Source organism: Strix aluco, chromosome 1, assembly GCF_031877795.1.
Source record: "Strix aluco isolate bStrAlu1 chromosome 1, bStrAlu1.hap1, whole genome shotgun sequence".
NCBI classification, from domain to species: Eukaryota; Metazoa; Chordata; class Aves; order Strigiformes; family Strigidae; genus Strix; species Strix aluco.
The window spans coordinates 115748911-115770360 of NC_133931.1; the positions used below are offsets into that span (position 1 = coordinate 115748911).

Consider the following 21450-nt stretch of genomic DNA (forward strand, 5'->3'; position numbering starts at 1 on the left):
TTTATATTTGTATTAAATGTAGCTCCTTCCACCTGCAGTTTCTGTTTATCCTACAGATAGTAGATGGCACAGAAATTTACTTCCAGTGCCATGATCAGCCTCTGTGTTAGGTGACAGGACAGATTCAGCAAAATGAGAACTGATACTGATTTATACTGGCTCAAATTTGGCTCAGGATTTATAGGGAAAAGTTGATGTTAAGACAAACACTAGAAACAGGGATATATTGAAGATATGTGGTTTATTTAGTTTGTTAACTAGTTTATTTCATTTGTTTAGGCTGAATTCCTTCTGACAAACTATGGGTACTTTGCTGAGTACCTACATCAACAGGGTGTCTACCTTAGGTAGCAGAAGCTGTTTCATAGCTTTGAAGGACTTAGTTGCTTTCCTAAACTCTCTGCTTAGAAAGCCTCAGTTAGGTGGAAATACTCTAAATCCTGCACATTGTGAATAATGCTGGGCTTTCATCATGTGGCAGAAGCATCAGAAACCAAACCAAGAATATCTTCTTTTAAGTGACACAGGAAAAATTTTCATGGGGACTTCCTTTATTGGTGAGGAAGTATTTCTCTGAATTTCCTTAAACTACCTGGCTGCTAACCTACCACTGGTCTGAAGGCAGCCCAGATGAAGAGCTCAAACTTTTTCAGCAACACATCTGTTAGCTTTTTGGCCTGGTTCTTCCTACATTTGCAAATAATTCTTGCTCATGTTAAAGACTGTTATCAGAATCCATCAAAAATGACTGCAGATGTTTGCCCTTAGCTAGGTAACACTACAGCTCAACTCTATTATGAAAAAGCACAGTAAAAGCTGACTGCTCTTTGTTAAGTAAATACAATAAGTGTAATAAAAGATTGCCTGAAGAAAACCTTTTTCCATCCAGAAACCTTTCAGCCCAGACTAATATATAATTAGAGCACAGATTAGCCTCCTTGAATTGCACTTTCATTAAGGGATTGTAGTGATGTCATGAACCAAAAGAATGAAGCTATTTATGAATGCTTTAGCCAAAAGATTTTCCTAAGTGAATACTTTGACACTTTTTGCTGAGGCGTTGCTTACTGAGAAATGTGGTATCTCTGTATGACACTATCTCAGTGCATGTGAGACTGTTGGGCTGTGATCAGGATAAAGACTGTTACTCTCTCCCAACTTTCTCAACTGGTTTCTTTGATTGAAGTGAAAAGAGAGTAGGCTTTTGGGACCTAATCCAAAGTCTACATTTGGTAAGGGGAATGCTTCAGATGATAGACATAGGATCAGGGCAGTCCTTGGCATCAGCACCAGCAATGACTGTTGTGTCTGGCTACTGAGATGCAGTGAGCTGAAGTGTAGTCCGCCTGTGCCTGACTGCTGACAGCTGTCAGACCTTCAGAACTAACCCTCAAGACACTGGATGTCATACACAAACTTAAAGCTTCTTTACTTAGAAAATATTCTCACTTCTCATAAAGAGTTAATCCATTAACCAAGCAATGAAGACACGTGCTTTTTTGCTGAGGTTGCTTATGCCTACTCCTGCCACCAATCAAAGAGCAAAACCATGTAATTTTTTTTATACTATACTATTATTAGGTAAAGGAATATTCTATGATTTATGTTTCACCCCAACCAATTTTGTGCTATTGATAGGGTGAGATTTACGATGTGGATTTAAAATGTATTGAATTATTTTCTCATTTGACTTAAGGGACCCTTTAGCCATTTTAAGCTTTTGTTGTTACTGTTTCCCACCTGTCCACAAAGACCTTGCTGGTGCCTTTGCCTTGTGTGGCAGAGAAACAGGATGGCCTGTAAAATTTACTGCACTCTTAGAGCAGCAATGGAGGAGTTTGTGTCAACCAAACTCAGGCAGGCCCTAATAACAGGATATCCTTCAATCAATAGAGACAATAAAGATTATAATTTAATATTTCAATCCATTGGTTGAGCAATGGAAGGTTTAGTGTGTGTCTGGAAGGAGAAGGAGGGCAGGGTTTTTGAGTGAGCAATGTAAGAAGAGAAGAGCCATAGTATGCACGTAACACAGATGAATTATCGAGCCTATGGAGGAGGGAAAGATAGATGATAGGATAATTAAATGTAGGTGTTTACAGGGAAATAATCTGGCTAGGTATAAAACTACTGATATGGTTGTGCACTTCCATCTATTGCATGTTATTGCCTATTACCATATATATACTATAGGACACTACTTCAGCTTTATTGTCAATGTTGAAATTCTGTTATTTTTGTTTACCATTTCAGAACAAGATTAGAAGAGTTGTGTATTCACACTTTATGGTCCCTGTGTATTATAATGACCATCACAGTCTTATTTGCAGCAGTTTGATGAAATCTTATGAATAAGAATAAAGGACATGGCTGGGTAAAAAAAAGCCATACAGAGAAACACCTTTATAGCCTCCTTTTTTCTCTCACTCTTCTCCTATGATTTTTTTTTTTTTTTTCAAAAAGAAGCAATGACAGGTAGCCCAAAATTAGAGCGGATACTTTTACTTTATAATTGTAGATGTTCTCTGTATTTGTCTGAAGAAATTATTTTTCAAGGCTTGGATAGAGGGTCTAAGAGAAGAAAACAAGACATTTCAAAATCTCTTTTCTTCAGAAAGGCAGAATACATAGCCCTACGTTTATGAGAACCAATACAGGAAGCTATTACTGCTTGCATTACAAATGTACCAAAAGCCTCCAATGACATGAAGGAGCTATTTCATGAAGGCCTACATGGATACAAAGAAAGCGGTAGTTACAATGAAAATTGAGAGACAAAAAGCAGGTATAGTGGGATTTATCTCTAGCTACCCTGGAATGCTAACGCAAGATGGTAGTATCATATTTTGTGGTGTATTCACTATAAAAACATCCTCCCAGGTGATGCCAAGTGGAACTCCGCTCCAGTACCCTAAACACAAAAATCACCATTTCTCCTGATGTGAAGCTCATTACAGGAAGAAACCTCACCCTCCTCTGTTTTGGAATGAAAAATGATTTCAGTTTACGCTTCTTAAGTATATATTTTCTAACAACAGCAAATAGTTAAAAAATAATCATGAACACTGTTTTGACGGTAGCCATATAAATCATTTAAACAAATCAAAAAACCACTGGCCAAGATACGTTTTGCATGAAAAACTGAAAATTATTTAGTCCAAATGATTCAGCAAAGCCTGGTGTGTAAGGCAGCCAAGTTTCCACTGAAATCTGCTCTTTTTGTGATGTTGTTCTTGCTCTGTGGATGCAGTCAGAAGACTGGTCACAGGTCCTGTAAATACACTTTTATTGTGAAGACAAGAATACACATACACAGCTATAAACAGCATTTGTGCCCTTCATACCTATCAGTATTTAAAGGGCACCAGACAATACAGCTTGATCATCAACTGTACTGAAGTTCTTTCACTCTCAATCACCTGAATAAAAGCAATGGGAACAGCAGGAGCTCAACACTTTAAAAAATCAGACCTTATACATGTTGGACAAATTGTTTAGCTTTAAGAAGAGCAGACTGAGTGGGGTCATAACAACAGTCTTCAAATACATGAAAAGCTGCTGCATAGAAGAAAGGAGCAAACTGTATTCCATGTGCATTAACACAACTAGGAGTAATGGACTTAAATTGCACCAAGGAAAATTCACTTTAAACATTAAAAAAACCTTCCTAACAGTAAGGACAGTGCAGTACTGGAATAGATTGCTTATCAGGGAGGTTGAGGAGCCGTTGGTGCTGAAGGGCTGTAGGAAGATGGTTGGCATCAGCAGGGTGTTGCACCTACCCTTGGGTCCATCCCTTATAGTCTCTCCTATCTCTGTAGACCCCAGTAGAAAAACTCAGCCTGGCCTTGAGATCATGCAGCAGGTTCTAGCTCAAACTTGGAAAAGTGAGTAGTATTTGCTAACATTAGCTAATTTCTGAGCAGAAGCTTGTGGCATGCTCTTTTGCTTGGCAGCTAATGAGCACTATTAATAATTGTTTTTTAAAATGCAACTTTTGAACACAAGAAGGATTAGACAGATGGCTACCAGTGGTTTGCCAGATCAGTGTTAGCAATGTTTTACTGAATTAGTTTAATTCTCATATTCAAATTGATTACCATAAGCTACTTTACTTGTCAGAGGTTTCTTCAATAGTATTCCTTTAGAAACTCAATGTGGACACTATAAACCAGTCCTAAATAATTTGTTTCATTTGCATGGAATATGAATTACTCAGGAAGGGTCAGTTCTGATGTAATAATGTAAACTTAGCTGTAAAACCTCTTGAAAAATCCCTTATTTTTATTTCTCTAAAGCAGTGTTTGCAGCTACTCAAATAGTTACATTTTTACAGTTGTGTTAGCCTTGATTTATTTTGAAAGGGGGAGATGCAGGGAGGGAAGAGAGCCTGCACATCAGGAAATGATTCTCTATCTTCTTTCTCATATCTTAGTCGGTTCAGGCTTGGACTGACAGTGATTGACAGGATGAGGGGATTCTTTACACAAAAGAAAAATACAGCAAATTTGCAGGGAAAATAGCAATGTCTTTAAAGCACAGCACTTATGGAGAAGGGCTCACAGCCTTCTAAATTATGACTTGTACAGCCACCATGGTGCATCATTTAGTTTAAGCGGACAGTTTCTAGATAGGGATTTACTTGCTTGGTGTCAGAATCAGCCTTTACAGCTGAATTTGAGAACCAGCCGTTGAGTCACGAGTTACCGAGTGTGTAGGGCTGCAGCAGCATTGCTCAAGTGCTTTTGGCTTCACAAGCAAGGGGGAAAGCTCTGTGCCCACTCTGACAAAGCTATGTGGGGGTGCCTGTGAATGAGCACCATGGTACCAGTGGGTCTGGGAGGACCATATCTGTCCATCACCTCTTAACTGTAGCGTTTAAGTTCGAAGTGTGGCTGCTCTAAACACCTTCAGATGGCTTGTGTTGCTGTACAGACACAGCAGCAACTTTGGCACAGCTGTGTGCCTGATGCAGGAGTTCCAGCTTGGTGCCTTGTATTGCACAGGATAAATTCAAGCCTGCATATATTTGCAGGAAGCTATTAACACATGTCCATTGCTCCTTGGTTTGCATTTTGGTCTCTTGCTCCTACACTGGGAGATCTGAAGTTGAAGCCTTGCTGGCATCATGAGAGCCATTGGGCAATGCTGTTTGGAACAGCACATCTAACTGAGCAGCCCAAGGTGGGAAAAAAGAGCCTGTGTACTGGAGGATATGAAAGGGTTAAAATATGTGGGACTGTTTCTGTCTGCAGATATGCTGCTTGGCATCCCCAGGAGTGTGGCCTCTGAGGTGGACAGTTACTAAAGATCTGCTTTTTATAATTGGTTTTCAATCCAAGGCTTTTGCAGAGATATCCCACCCTGGCCCACGTGGGAACAGTAAGGTAAGATTTTTTTGGAGATAGCAGAGTAATAGGCTGAGAGAAAACACTTCTGGATGAAGAACATTTTTTGCCTGGAACATTTTTCTTAAAAGCAGGGAGACAAGGGAATATTCAGATTAAGGAATTTAGGTTTTTAAAAGAAAAAAAAAAAGTATTCAACATTACTTTTTTTGTTCTCTGCTACAGCAGGGACCTGAAATGAAGATGTGAAATACCAGAACACATTTTTTCTTGTCTGATAACCAAAGGGAAGACAAAACCAGGGGACATTTGGATGGTCAGTGTTTCAGGTGAAGGCTTTCAGCTGCATGAGGCAGGTTGTCCTTTGAGTTAGAAGTCAGAGGTATGAACCCAGAGCCATGAAGTCTTCCTCTGAAACAGGGTAACAAGCTGCTCAGTAAGATGCAGCACCCGCACACCAAAGCACCTGTCCCTGTGCCTTGCCTGGAAGTCAATCATGGCTTGCCAAGTGCAGGGGTCTGCTGTAAATAGATGTACTTGCTGCTATTATCATTTATTTATCTAGTTCTTCAGGCAGAGAATGTCTTTCTGCTCTACTGTTGTTCGGTGGTTAGCAAAATGGGATCCTTGTCCAAGACGAGAGCTCTGAAATTCCATTATATGAAATAGCAATAACAGTTTATGGTATTATGAACATTGAATGTGAAATGTCAGTTAGCTCAGGGGGCTGGCAACTAGACTAGTCCTTCTACCTCTGAGCATCCTGTTCTGGCTGTTTACTGACCCAGAACTGCTACCCTTGGAAAGCTTTTGGGAAAGATATGTGAAATGTTCTGCTGGTGACGATCCAACCCCTAACAGGCAGTGGCAGGTTCGTGTCCTGTGCTCTGGCCACTCTGCAGCCCTGTGTCCCACCAGGGCCTCCACACATGGCCACGCTCCTTTACTCTAAGGTCAAAGTAACTTCTAGTTTATCACTTAGAAGCAGAAAGGGCCACCAATAAAGCCATGCATGTGATTTGTACAGATCCATCCAATATCATTTGAGATACAGGATATATACTCTGGGCTATGTTGAACTGACCACATCATGGGCCTTAGCCAATGTATGCAGCATCTGGGACATTATTTCTTTCCACAGTGGCATGTTCTGCAGCTCTCTTCTCCTCCTTTTCCAGAATGGAGATAGTGAGTTTTAGTTGCAGTTGCACCATATGAATGTAAATAGGTGTTTGAGTAGACAGATCTCAAGGACTGTACTTCAGCGCTCCGTAATAGCCCACTCCAAGCTCCTTTATCATGAAAGACCATTTACAGAATGAAACACATTGTATTGTGAAATATTAGTTTCTTATTACTTCTAGTAAAGAGCAAAGTAAGTAAAAACACAAGGTGGTTGATGGATTTTTTTATAAGAAAGGCAATCTGTATGTGTGTTGTTCTCTATTAGATTCCACAGAAATCAATCTGAAATCTAGTTCAGCCTAGTAAAATTAGATCTAAAACTATTTAATTTTGTTGCAAGAGTGTTTTTCTCTCCTGATACTTCGCTTGAGGACATATAGAGATAAAAACTGTTGAGTTATTATCAGTTTATGTGCATCTTCGTCTGTCTGTGGAGTGTACTATATTATGTATTTTCTAAGTAAGTGATCTGGCTGTGGCTTGAAGGTGGCAGTTTAAAAATCATGTCTTTGCAAGCTTCTTATGCTATTCGAACATTCATTTTGGAAATATTTTTATTTTGCATTCTATAAACTGTGACAGGCTTTTTTTTCCTCTTTTTTCCCCTCCCTTTTTGGGGATGTCATCACTTTAGAAAACAGGAGAAGCACAAGAGAGAATAATTGCATAAAAACAATCAGCACTCAGCTCTGTGTGCTGAAGTCTTGCAATAGAGACTATAAAAATGGCCAGTGGATTTATTAAGCATATAATAAATCTGCATGATTAATGCCACCTATGACTATGACTGCATGCCAACTGCATATCAAACAGTATTATCAAAGAGCATCTGTCTACACATTTATGCAAACTGTAGGGTTTCTTCACTCACATAGGAAACTAGTTTGGTCAGTATTAAAGTGAACAGGCTAAATTTTCACTAGGCAGTGTCTATGTCTATACAGAAGTCTGCACTACTTGAGGAGACTTAGCTAAACTTGGACAGAAAACTATATGAAAATGCTCAATTTGGTTTAAGAGAGGTTTGTCCATCACTAATTTAAACCTGTTAACTAAATTATGGCAATGCAAAACATAAGTGGTCTATGCCAAAGTAAGAGTGTCAAAGTTAGCAAAGGTATTTAAAAGGATGCCTGGAACCAGTAGAGGTGAGGTCTGGGGAAGAAAAGCAGCTGCCTATGCAGGCAGTGCTACAGACTCTCAGGACTGTGCATGCAGAAGGACACGGAAGATGCAAAGCTCTGTGCTGATTTTGAAAGGTTCTGCCACTTTCCGAAACCAGCAGCCCACTTGGGTACATAAAGTCTAAAGTGCAGCTGAGCTGTTAAAGCCAAACTCCAGTTCTCCAAACTCTGAGTCTCCAAGTTCAGCCATCATCTGCTGTAAGAAGAGCTGAACAACCCTAGGATGGACTGCTCTCACTTTACCTTCAGAGAGGAGACATCAGTATGAACACGTATAGATAAATGCCTGCTGAGATAAGTACAATAAATCCCTCACAGAAGGTGCCTATTGATTTTATTTGGGACCTGGACTGTTGATTGAGACTAAAAGACTAACTTGTCCAAAGTTGGCAGATATAATTTCTACCCTATCTTGCTAGGAAGTCTTTACCTGTGTTCTGGTGGGTGTTATCACTGCCTGTGGCTGGATCACCTGGTGCAGAGGGAGATGTCCTTCTTCCCTGAGCAATGCAGCCCTAGCAAGAAGGCTCTGCTGTTGACAGATTTTTCTTGATACTGTTTCAGTACTTGATCTTCACATAGGTTTGGGTAACAAACTGAATAGTGCGTTACTGAAGGAGGGATCAGGACTCCTTTATGCTCAGAGCTCATGCTGAGGGCACTCAAAGAATTGCAAACATTAGGAGTTATTAAATGGGGAAACTATAAGAAGATGTTTGTTTAGGTGCAGTGTAGATGAACAGCTAAGTATTTCATACTTTACAAGATGGTAGTTTCACTCTATATAATGTGTGGATCATCTAACATGGGCATGATATGCTTCACCTCAACACAAACTGTTCTTTTAGTTCTAAGATTTCATTCTCCAACCTGCAATAATGTATACAAATGCACATAGAGATATAGCTGTTCCCTCCATAACTGATGAAGGGATTAACATGAGAGGGCCCCAGTGGAGGGCAGACATTGCCTGTCAGCACTCCCCTTTGAGCTGTAACCCCCTCCTTCCCAAACTGAATACCTGCTTAAACATTAGGAAATGAATGGCCTGCATCACAAAGGTCCAGACAGCAATTAGTGATGAAAGGCTTTTTTAAATCTGCTCTCTGTTCATCTACAGTAAGCCAGCCAAGTATGACCTCTCTCTTGTACTTCCATAATAATGCATATTTAACCTGAATCCTGCCCTGATTTATCCTTTATAACATGAGGTAGTCTTGTATTAACCAATCTGTCTGTAGGCAGAAAGTTAAAGGCACTACTGTTATAATTTAGGAATGCTCTTACTGAGATATGTGTGCTTATTGAGAGCAAACAATTAACTCCAGGTGATATAAGAGGGCTGAGATTTACAGGGTTTTCTCAGACAAGATACCACTGACAGAAGTCAGGTCTGCTAATTGAGCCAGTTATTTAAGTATTTAGGCACTTAAATTCTCATTTGACCCTGTGGGAGCTGAGACAGCTAAAAGGAGTTAGAGGCTGTCCTGGGGCTGTCCCAGGTGTTGGGGACACCAACAGTGCCATTTACTACAAAGCAACTGTTCCAGTTTCACCTGTTAAGGCATGAGCCTTTAATATTTATTAAGCTTTCTATCACAGCTTGCACAGAGTCTGAAAGCTTCAGGTTCATCACTGTTACTTTGTTAGTATTTTCTTTTTATCTTTTCAGTCTTTATTCAATCACAGCACAAATGGCTTCAAATCTATCCCTCAATTAAGAGCAGTGACAAAGGAAAAGTTGGCTAAAGCTTTACAAAGAAGGTTAAGTTTTCAGAGTGATGCAAAGGAAACTTGACACCTGACTCCCATCAACAATAATAATGGGGGCTATGCATCTAACTTTTTCTGCATTGTGCTGACATTGTACCCTTGAATGGTAGTACACTCCAATAATTCTCCAAAGATGAGGCAGCTTATTTTCTCTGCCATTGCTGCTTTGCTGGCATTTTTATGGCATTCCCAGAAGTACTACCTGTCAGTTAGTACTTCCAAGGATGGCATTGCTTTGGGGTGATTGAGGATTGATGTAATTAAAGAGAAGGCAGTCTACTGCTTGCCTGAGGGTATTTTATATCAAGCATTTCACTGCACAGCTACGACTGATGATTTAAATGATGACAAAGTTAGGCTCTTCTGTATGTGCAACAGTGATTTGAACAGGGACTTCAGGGATTTAAGCCCTGTGTTTCAGTCTAAGAATTCTGAGAATGTTGCAGAAATGGAGCTTTCTAGGAATACTACAACCTTCTCATGAGGCATTTAATAACATCACTGAAAACTCCCAGAGACTAGTCACAGGAAGGGGCTAGCCCCAGTCACAGCTAGGGATGAGAAAGATTATTATTTGGGAATTATTTGGAAAGGAATAGAAAAAAAAAAGGTATATAATATTACATCATTGAATAAATCCACTAGGTGCAGTTGTTGTTGTCTTAAGTGGTATTACCCAATTAAATCTACACATGCTTTTGTAAGTATCCACATCTGGAGCAGTCACTGTAGGCTATTTTTATAGTTGGTGAAGACTTAGTCAATATAGCCTATGGCATAAGAGTACATTAATCCTAAAGTAAGTATATGTTAGTTCTGTTCTGTAACTTCAACATGTTAAAAGCCATGTGAAATATCAGGCATATTATTTTCTCAGTGTTTGCTCCTTAATAAACTGATGAAGTGGTAAAACTCAATAGGAAAGCTGCTCTTTAATACTGCAGACAAGAGTTTGATAAGGATGGTCTGGGAACATAAACCAGCTCTTTCTGCAGAAAGAAGAGGAATCTTCTCTGCTATAATGTCCATAAACCCCAATTACATTTATAACTTTGCATTAAATAAAATATGTAATTTTACACAAGCACTTAAAAAGTCTACTAAATATCCAATAACAGTTTTCTTTATTCCCTTGTTAGCAGCTGCCATGGCAGCAGGACTTGCACAAGAAAGAAAGTGATTTAGTGCATTGATTTGCAGTTGGCACAGCCCTCTGTTCTCAAACAGAACTGATTAGCTTAGCAGGAAAGTGCCATTTACTTTTTATCGCGTTTCTTTTCTGCTCATCTCCCTTAGGTGGCTGCCAAGAGGAACAGCAGAACTGTAACCTCCTGAGCAGGTTGCTTACTTTCTTCAGCTCCAAATTCTGCAATTCTGAGGACTAATTTGTCTGGATGGTGCTGCAGCATCAATACACATGCCAGGGTTACTGCTTTGATACGCTTTAAACAGGTCCCAGTGAGCTCTTTCAGGCTGTTTCTACACAAAATTAACCCTGACAAGACAACCCAAGTCCCATCTAAGCCAGGATTTTAGGGGTTTTTTTTCATCATTTACCGGAAAAGCTAATAGGACATTAAGGCACAATGTCTAGCCGGAAAGATTTCTCCTATGTCACTCTTGCTTCATAGATTGACCCTAGGGCTTGCCTTCTAATACATAACATTTGGAGTGTATACACTTCTGCACCTCTGATCTTCTGTGTATTGAAGCTGCTGGGGAAACTCTTGATTCACCAGTTAAAAGTAAAGATTTTCTGCAGCACAGAATGACTAGCAGCTGCAGTAAAAACAGTGGGAGTCATTGAATTAGCAATTATTTTTCCTTGAAGACCAATTCATGACAGAAGTTCAGTTTGCTTTGGATAAGACTCCATAATTTTACGGGTCAGATCCTCAGCTGGAGTGAGTCTGTGTGGCTTTATTGAAGTCCATGAGCATACACGGATTCATACCAGCTGAGGTCAGTGGAACAGCGCTGTTTCAGACCAGTTAAGGATCTGATCCCATAAAGTTATCATGACTATTCAGTCTTGTTAGTCCTTCACAGTTCTCATGCAAACTGCTCAAAAATTCCACAAAGTCAAAGCTTCTCAGGGGTGTTAGAAATTTCCAAGTCTGTTTTTACTGAGAAATAAGAAGAAAAAAATAGGAATGGGTGGGAGGCTGGAAACCATGGTTCAGAGCTATTTCTGGAAACAAAGATGAAAAGATAAAGAGGGAAGAGAGAATTTCCTTCCTACCGTCTAGCTGAAATTCACTCTTAACAATATTAATCCTTTTCGACTCTTTACAGTTAGCAGAGATGAAGAGGCTAATCTCTGCCTCTTCTACACTGGAGGCTCCATTAGTTCTTCTAAATAGCTGGTGCAGCACCAGAGAAAGAAGTACATATGCATTTACCTCCCCTCTCCTTTGATCTCAGCAAGAGATTATAAGACATCTCCCATGCTCTGTTCTTTCATTTTAAAATGCAAAAGCAATCTGAAACTTTTTTCCCTCTGGCACAGGAAATCCTGGTGAGGAGAAGGCCCCTTTACTAGAAAATGTATAGCTCACACTCTTCAAATGTATCTAACTCCATTAGATGTGTGAATTCAGTATCTTTTATTCCCTCTTACAAGCCATCTTTCCTCTTTCCACAACAACAAAGAAAATCCTCTTTTCTGGTAAAGCGGGAGTTATTTGAACTGCACTGATTCAAAAGACCACAGTATCTGCCATAGCTAATGAGCTCCTAACAAACTAAGGATGAGCTGATAGGGGAACATGACTACAGTCCTCTCCTAAATCACCAGAAAATAAAAGCTACCTCTGTACAGGAATTAAACTACTGCAGAAGTGGGGTTTACTCACTGTCAGCAAGACCTTACTCTTTATACAATTTTTTCTGCAACTAGTGGCAAATTCTAATGACCATAAATTGAATTTTAGGATAAGATGAATTGAGCTTTAAACTCCATTGATTACAAAGGGAATTTTGTGTGACTGGCTAAGATATAGAGGTAAACATTTGGTCAGATGAAACCAATGTCATATGTCTGCTCATCCACAGATTTATTCACACTTGCTTCCTTGAAATGTCCTCCTTGACTTGCATCTAGGTTTTCATCCTGCAGAAACTCAGGCACAAGGTGACAGAAGAAGGGAAAATAATGGCACTACAGTCTAGGCACAACATGGTGTCAGAAGGTGTCTGAGGCTCATACCTGTAGCTGGTTGCTATAGAAATATAGATAGAGGCAGAAGGTTGTGGCATCCAAAGTGGAACCTGTAACCCTGCATCAGAGCCCAAGAGACTTAGGTTTGGAGAGCATCAGATATCTTGAAAAGCGGCACACAGGTGACAGCTGCCTTAGTGATGTTTTGATCAAAGTAGTCAGTAATAAGCACTGAAGATTAAAGTGTGCCCTAAATCCCATCCCTTTTCAGGGCTTGGGAGCTTGCTTAGGGTCACTGGGAGGGACCCCTTCTGTTTGGGACTTCTTCCTGAGGACTGATGTCCAGACCCTGTCTTTCAAACTGGGAAGAAACAGGAGCAGGGATCATGTCTTTTAAGAGGTGGGGTAGCTGGGGGGTGGCAGTGAAGGAAGACCCTTTCACACAGGGTGACAGAGTTATTGCATTTATCCAGAGCAGGGCTGTGCCAGGGCTGGAGATAGACTGACACTCCTGGGGCTGGGACTGACAGTCCCAGGGAAGGCTGAAACGGGGTTCTGGGCTGTGGGCAGGGTGGGGGGAACCCTGGGGGACTGGGCAGGGAAGGGAATGTCTGTCAATGCCCTCAAGGACCTGACAATCAGCAGACTTTTAATACAGACTGGCTATCTGCACATACAGTTTCTGTTGTATGTATATTTTAATTCTTTTCTATATATATTTTAACCTTTAAATTAGTCCAGTGAGTTTTTAATATAGGAAAAATAATAATGAACATTTAACAGTAATCCTGCTTTTCCCCACTGTCAATTTCAACAGGCATTAATCCACCCAAAATACCAGTCCTTGCAGTAATCACACACTTAATGACAGTGCTCAATGAGTCCTCACTTGACTTCCAAGCCTATTGATTAAAATATACTGGGTTCTGATACTCAGCAAAGACACTGTGAACTGTCACCGTGTGACTTCTCTCCTGACCACCTTGCAGCAGACCCTGCAGTGCAGGAACATGCCTACCCCCCCATGAGTGCCAGGTCACCATCCTGAGCACAGACCCTTTGCTGACGGGTGACAGCGAACGGGCACTGGAGGAGCCAGTGCGCGTCTGTGGGCAGTAAGCGCCAGGACAGGGACGAGCTGGCACTGCCACCGGGCTCATCTGAGAAACTCCCTGATGGGGCCAGCTGGCAGCTGCAGGGTGGATGGTTTCTTTCTTACGCTACCATACATAAATGCGAGGTCAGTATAGCAAACCAATACTTATAACCTCAGTTCTTCAGTATTAGAAATGGGCTGTGCTCTGATTTGTTCAGTTTTGTAGTATTTTTGTTCAAATTCTGAATCCAGGATAGTGTAATGTATTTGGAGTTATGGGGGTCACATCTGTAGTGCCATGGCTAAAGACCAAGACATCACAACCATATTTATTAACTTTTCCAAGGCATTTGTTTGTCCAGGACCATTCAGAGTGTCCAGGAGCATCCGTGCTAAGAAAATTGAAGCACTTTGGCCTTGGCTGAGCTTCAGCGGAGGGATTTGCTTCATATTTGTTAACAAAAGAGAGCAAGAGAGAGAGAGGGAGAAAGAAAAGGTGGTAATCTGTCTCCAGGAGTAGACACACAGTAAATCTCCAGTGAACACAGTTTTATGGGAAAAAGTCCGTTTTCACTATTCTGCTTCCAGACTTTATAGATGGTTCTCAGGATAAATGCAATTGTCTAATGCTGATGGTTTAAATGCAAACAATCCCATCGTTCATTTACTCAGCCCTGAGTGACAAAACTTCAGAGTTGTAATGTGACCTCTGCCACTTCCACAAATGACTTACAAGCAAAAAAATGAACTTGTTCAATTCAAAAAGAAATGGAGAAAAACAAAGCCATAGCTTCCCCCCAAAGGGACAAGAAAAACATAAAGTCACACTCCATATGGCCCTGATACTGTAAGGTGGTTCAGGCTGCAGATTGAAGTCTGTGTCATTGATATGTGTAGAGCTAAGGATCTGTCTAGCTCGTGTCTACTGCTGAGTGATTTGTACCTAATTTTCTCAGTGGTTTTAAGCTTTTTCTTCTGTTTGTATCAGACTTTGATTTTTCCAGATATACTTGTCAGTAGAATTTGCTCAAATGCACTTTGTAAACACATTTCAGTCTATGCAAACTATTTGTTTTGACTGTTCACTACTCATGCTGTGTAACCAGCTACCTAAGGCAAACTGCAGTTTTCCAGCACTTTTGCAGATGACTGATCCCTCAAGTCCCCTGAACTGTTTTGCAAATCTCTACTGTAAACTGTCTCCAGTCACCCAATAAGGTTACCAAAAGCTATTTCTCAGTGACATAACAAGGGTCACTATCTGTTGACTCTTAACAGATACGCTTAGTGTCCTGACAGAAATGAAAACAATGATGGAGTGATTTGCACACACACAAAATAAGTTGGAAAAAGAACATTTTCATGATTCTTTTTAACCCAAACACATTTAAAATGTAAAACTCACTTCCAAATCTCTTTATAAACCAATAATAGATGATCAGCCTGCACAATTCTTCATTAAAAATAAGTACAATAAAGTTTCTATACTAATATAGATGCATATTAAGTCTTTGCTTGGCCTATCTCTAATCAGGCTGCTGATGAAGAGATCTGGAGGTCTGGACCGCATGACTACATCCCCAGTTTAAATCCATTGAGTAAATTATGGCAATACCCTCTGGGTTTTCCCATGTAAAAAGTGATGTGATTTCTGCTCCTGATGAATGGCAGCAGATCTCCTTTCCTAGTGAATAAAACCAGAGAGCCTCTCAAGACTAAACCACAACAAATCCCTTGACTGCCCCAGACTCTTTCGTCTGGTCAGCTTGATGCTTAGCACAGTAATGGCTAAAGTTAGATGAGATGATCCGCACTCAGACTGTCTTTGACTTGTAACAACTTCCAGTGCCATGTTGTTAAAAGACTGGTGGACTAGTACAGAATTAACACTGCATTCATGTGCAGAGAGCCCTATGGAACAAATGTGTTGTTTTTATGGTTAGCATGGGTTTTAGGAATGAGCTGCAGAAGAAAACTGACTGCCAATGACACATCTGCAGGCAAAGGTGCAACAGCTTTTGGAGTGCAACAAAACAGGGCTCCCAAATGTGCATCATTCAGCATAGCTCCATGTATTATCTCAGTGAAGTCCCAGGCACCTCCTGGGGCCATGTTTATTTCTGACAACCTAGTTAGAAACATATGTTATGGATCAGAATATTTTGCATTTTTTAATGTCCAGACTGGGGTCGCACCCAGAGGCTTCCAGACTCTTGTAAATGACAACCTCTGACTCAGAGTGCACAGAGCCCAAAATACCTTGTTATGACTCCTTGGAGTAACATCATTACATGTGGCATAATTAAAAAAAAATAAAGATATCTGACCTAAAATAGGCAGCATGTATTTTTAAGCATAGAGAAAGGTCATTTGGTACTGTTATTTTGAGGACTTTGCTGACAGAGTCTTTTCTGTAACATTCTAATTTCAATGCTACTATCTATAGCCCTTTGTGTAGATTTGTCCTTTCAATGTGCACTGTTGTCAATGAAAAGATACTGTAAGCTGGTTTCAAGGTGTGACTCAGAAAAAGCTGGCAAAAAGACGCTCTGAAATTTTCAAAGCCATGCTGCATATCTTCAGTTTTAGTGGTTATGCATGTAATACTCTACAGTTTGGAAAATCTCTGCCATAAGCTGCCTCCCATCTACAACAAAGAGCCAAGGTCATCCAAAAGGATTTTAGCATGTGATGACAATGATTATCAATTCTTGCGGACAACCTTGGAGATCTATTATGGATGATGTCTATGAGAGAGCATACATACACATCACCTTTGCATGCATACACACATATATTTACAGGAACCTTTGTGGTTTTCCAAACACAGACACCGAGTTTGTAAATCATAGCTTTCAAATACCTAAACATATACAGGAGACACCTACACCTCAGACCTTTTGGCATCCAGCTAAGATACTCATGTTTGAAACACGGTTCCCCATGTCCAAGAGAAAATCTTTGTATTTGTTTTAAAGAGTAAGGCTTGGCAATCTCACAGGTTTTTAAAGGCGTTATGACTAGGCTTGTAGAAGAGAAACTAGAGCCATACAGAGATCTGGAGAGAGGTAGATCTGGATGAATGGTGGCTTTATAAGGAGCAGCATAGAATATATGTTTAGAAAGGTATCCCATTTTGATTTAGGATGCACAACTAACCCAGATATTGCCTATAAGCTCATCAGAAGAATAGGATTTCCTGTCTCACAAGTATGATTTTCTTTTTGAAGGTCTGCTCTAAAGTATTATTGAAAGAGCAAAAAATATCATAGCTTCTCCCCAAACAATCTAGAGCCAGAAAAGGGAAGACTTCCTTTCATTCTTTCCTCTTTCTTACATGATGCCCTGCTCTGACAGGATGCTCAGCGGGATGATGGGGATTTACTGTTTGCTCTGTGGCACACAAAAAAGACATTAAAATAAAAAGTCCTCATGTAAAAAATGACATCAATTTTGCAATGAACCAGAAAACAAACAAAAATCAATGAGTTCAACACTGAATGTACTAATCTTGCCGGTGCTCTGTATAATTAAAATAATTTCACCTTGAAATCTGGCATTAATTATAATATGGAGCACCTCCGGGCTTTAGCATTTTAGTTTGTTTTTATGGACCTAGCTAGAACAGAGGTTTATATGTGGAGCATTTTCTCATCTTTTTGTTTATGAACCATTTAGCAATTATTTTACACAATCTATTTGATGCATGTTAGCGGTCGCTTCTTTCTGTTGCCACACCTGTATGACTTGGGAAACGTCACAATGCATCTCACTTGCCAGCAAAATTCTTCAAAAAGTCATTGAGACCAACTTACTGCCCAAGAAAATCCCAAATCTGTATTTGCATTTAATGCATACAGCATTGAAGAGATCTGCTGCTTTGTCCTCTAGGCAGTGATAGGACAAAATTTTTAAAACAGTTCTCAATTTTCAACACTAGCATTTAAATTTCCCACCTTTGCATAGGGGCTTAGTTTACAGGAGAAGTCTAAGAATATCCTGAAAAAGTGTTGATATTTTTCTGGAAATCTATCTACATAAAGCAAAAAGGAGGCACCAAAACTTACACACAAAACCCTCAGCTTTGCCATTAACTCAGACGGGGAAAATGGATCTCAACTTCAAACTTTAGGAAAATGCATATCTTATTTTAAACTTTAGACCTTACACATCTTAATTGGGTAATTCAGGTTTAGTGAAAATCTAGCCTGATTCTAGTACCAGTCTGATTCTTGACTTAGATTTAAGTTTTGTAACTTGGGCCTAGTTTTAATTTAAATACTGAAGATTTATTCAGTTGCCTTCCTTCTTCTAACATCAAGTGGTTTCAGTTAAAGAGATTTGTACTTGAAACGCATGCATTCAGCATTGGTACTGTTAAATTAATAGTGATGTATATGTGTTTGTAGGCACAGTGACCTTTATTAGCTTCTCATTATGTTTGAAAATAGTTCTTGTTATCTGACTGAATGAATAATGTTGAGCATTGTTATGGCCCCAGATAACCTATTGAAACTAGTTATTTTTCATCATATGTTAAATGTTAAAACTAACAAGCAGTTAGTTGAGATTTACACTGGAGACCATCATCATGTTTTACACCTTGGAACATGTACTTTTAAAACTGTTCAGATTAAAGATGAACCAAAGCACTTCAGCTTCAGGGATAGGACTGGAGGTGCACATCCCTCCAGATGGAACTGCAGTATAAAATCCAATACAATTTGCTTTTAAAATTTAATAATTCACCAAATCTATGGTTAAGCACAGCCTGGCTGGGGTAGATAAGTAAAATAAATACTGCAAAGTCAATTTTTAATAATCTGTGGTATGAAATTTAAGCACAAGAGAAAACATTTCACAATCAAGTCAGAAGCTTTCTGTAAATGATCAAATGAGAATTTTAAACACCCTCACCTACCAATAAAAAACACATCCAGTTTATCCTTTAGTCCACACAGCATATTCCTAGATTTCTTTGTTTAAATGCCTTTTACTTCTAACAGAGCCTTTGCTGTAACCCCTTTTTAGAACTAGAGTTATTTACAACAACTTCAAAGGAAGATCGACAGATACTGGAGCATCTTATTTGATGGTGAATTGGTGCATCAAGTGCAGTAACAGGAAATAATGTAATTAGTTCCTGTGCTAGTCTGGTAACAAGTGGCCTGGTATATTTATCTGATTATTGAGACAACACATTTACAACTGAAGGGATTTTGTTAGAAGAGGTTTATAAAACTCTGATTTAGGCTGATCTTCAGTCTCTTAATGCCAAGTAAAAACTGGCCTTCAAGCAACATTTTTGTATGATGAAGAATAAAATCCCAGATGGATTATGACAAGTCCGTGTCGTCCTAAAAGAGAAATCAAAATGAAAAGCTGGGAAAATTAAATGGCAAGGATAATATATATATACACACTTGTTCAGGAGGAGAGAGAGAGAGAGAAAATGTGAAGATTTGTACATATTTTATGCATCTGGAATCAATACACTAACATGCTGTTTATGCTAAGAGGTGTACCATCTGCAAGGAATAAAGAAAAGGGAGAGATTATACTATATTATGGGGAAATCATATTTTGACTTTATTATTATGGCTGTGGCTATTTCATGAAAAGGAGGTGGATTAATAATTGTCTAACCAAGCAAAAATGAAAGAGAAAGCAAAATGGATTTTTCAGAGAAACAGATTATTTCTCATGCAATAATAAGGGGCTTGTACAATAGAGCAGCAGGAGGAAGAGAGGGCAGTGACAAGAAAGGGACACCGAGTCTCATGGTGAGAGACAGGCGAGAGCTGGGACGTCTGCAGGGCTGAGAGTGGCTGCAGAGAAAAGGGTGAGTCACAGGCAACGTAGCCAGTGAGAAAAAAGAGGTCCTCTCGTGCTCTGGACTTACTGCAAAGAGGATGCCAATGAGCCACAGGACTTGGTTGCATGTCTCCTTGGCACAGCTGCCTCCTGGGGTGCCCTGGACATGGACAGAGGAGAGTCAGGAAAAGTGGCTGCTCCAATGCAACCCTCAATGCTGAGAGGAGATCCTGCTGCCAGGGGCTCATCTGACCCTGGGATGTGGGCTGGGGTGGCTATGTCCTCTCACATCCCCATGTGAGGTCCAGTGCTTGTGGACCAGGGACCAGGACTGGTCAGGGCACAGAGGATGATGACATTGGGAGCCAGAAGCAGGTCCCCTAGTTGTAAGCTGTTAGGAAATTATTTTCTGGGAGGAAACTAAGGGAAAACAAACATTTCAATCTAAGGTAAAACAGCTAAAAGCAAGTAAAGCTCACCCCTACACAGAGGGTCTGGACCAAACCTCCTGCTCCTTTTATTTGCACTCCCTCATTAAGGATATTTGACATAGGTTATTGTATCTCTTGCCCCTACCTCCTGCTCCTGCTCTGGTCCAGCTGCTTTTTGTTCTGAATGGAAGGACAACCCTCACAAAAGGCCTTTTTCCTGAGAGATATTGGTTTCATTTACAGTGGGTTAGAAATGCATGTGCTGCACTGCCCTGGGCCTTTCAATCACACCCCCCCCCCCCCGCCCCCGAGAGCACTCACTTTTCATTGTTTCCATTTTAATGTTGTTCTTGCAGCTGCAATTGCAGCCTCTTTGAATTAAATCTGGGTTAACAGTCTGAGGACAGATAAGCCCCAAGAGAGGAAATGATGTAAATCCAAACAGCAATTCTTTAACCTATTGCTTTTTTATGACAGGATGGAAGCCCTGCATGCAATCGGAAGCAAAGTGCATTTTTGCAGTCTATTCTGATTTGCATAAACCTTTATTTTGATATTTGCATAATTTTTCAATTAATCACCAGAACAATACTCTAACTCCTGAACATCTCTCTCCCAGGAATTTAAGGTATTGTTGCTAATATAAAAGCTTTAGACACTGATGATGAGGCCAAGACCTGGGGTTTTCCATTTATTTCGCACGTAAAACACAGTCCAAATGTTTACTGTACCTTATACTCCACAACGAGTGCATCAGTGATTACTGAAAAAGCACAGATGGGATGTAGACAGTTTTTCATTCCTTGTTCCATATGATAGAACTCAACACATCTGGTATGCTGTGAAAAGCATCTTTGCACTAATTTGTTTGTCAGTATCTATTGAAAGGACTATCTGTCATCCTGTCGCATTTTGGTTGCCCTGAGATGTCTGAAGACAAGACTAGTCACAAATTGCAACTGCTGGCCACTTGGGACTAACTGGTAGAAACCACCAGCTGTTCCAAGGATCATCAGTGGTGGATTTGCTCCTTTTTTGTATTTTTTCATAAGCGGAAATTTCAGTGTAATCTGTCCTCAGACATTTTGTATTTGCAAGAAGAAACCAAATCACTTGAGCAAGAGACAGTTTGTTTGTCCTCACTGTCCGTGTGCACATTTCCATCTGTTTCTACAGCTGGGTGAGTTTTCTTTGACTGTACAGGAGTGATGCAGGGGGCAGAAAATGCACTTGCTGGTGGCGTGCATGTGGTGATTTTAACACTCACCTTTGTATGCTAGGTCTTTTATGTCAGGAACCTAACCATAAATAGATTGGTTTGTCAGGGAAAAGTAAAGTTCATAAAGGAACCTCAGTGTTTATATGGGTTGATCAATACAGGCTGAGAATGTTTTTTCCCATAATTCTTCACACTGTTCATCTTGAAAGACAGCCCTCTGATTTATGATTTGTTATGTTT

At 40.0% G+C, this 21450-nt stretch overlaps 1 protein-coding gene across 3 annotated transcripts in view; it reads right to left on the minus strand.

The window, feature by feature from the left end:
* Positions 1–21450, minus strand: part of ADARB2 (adenosine deaminase RNA specific B2 (inactive)) — a 317822-nt gene that overhangs the window by 114473 nt on the left and 181899 nt on the right. The window lies entirely within an intron of this gene.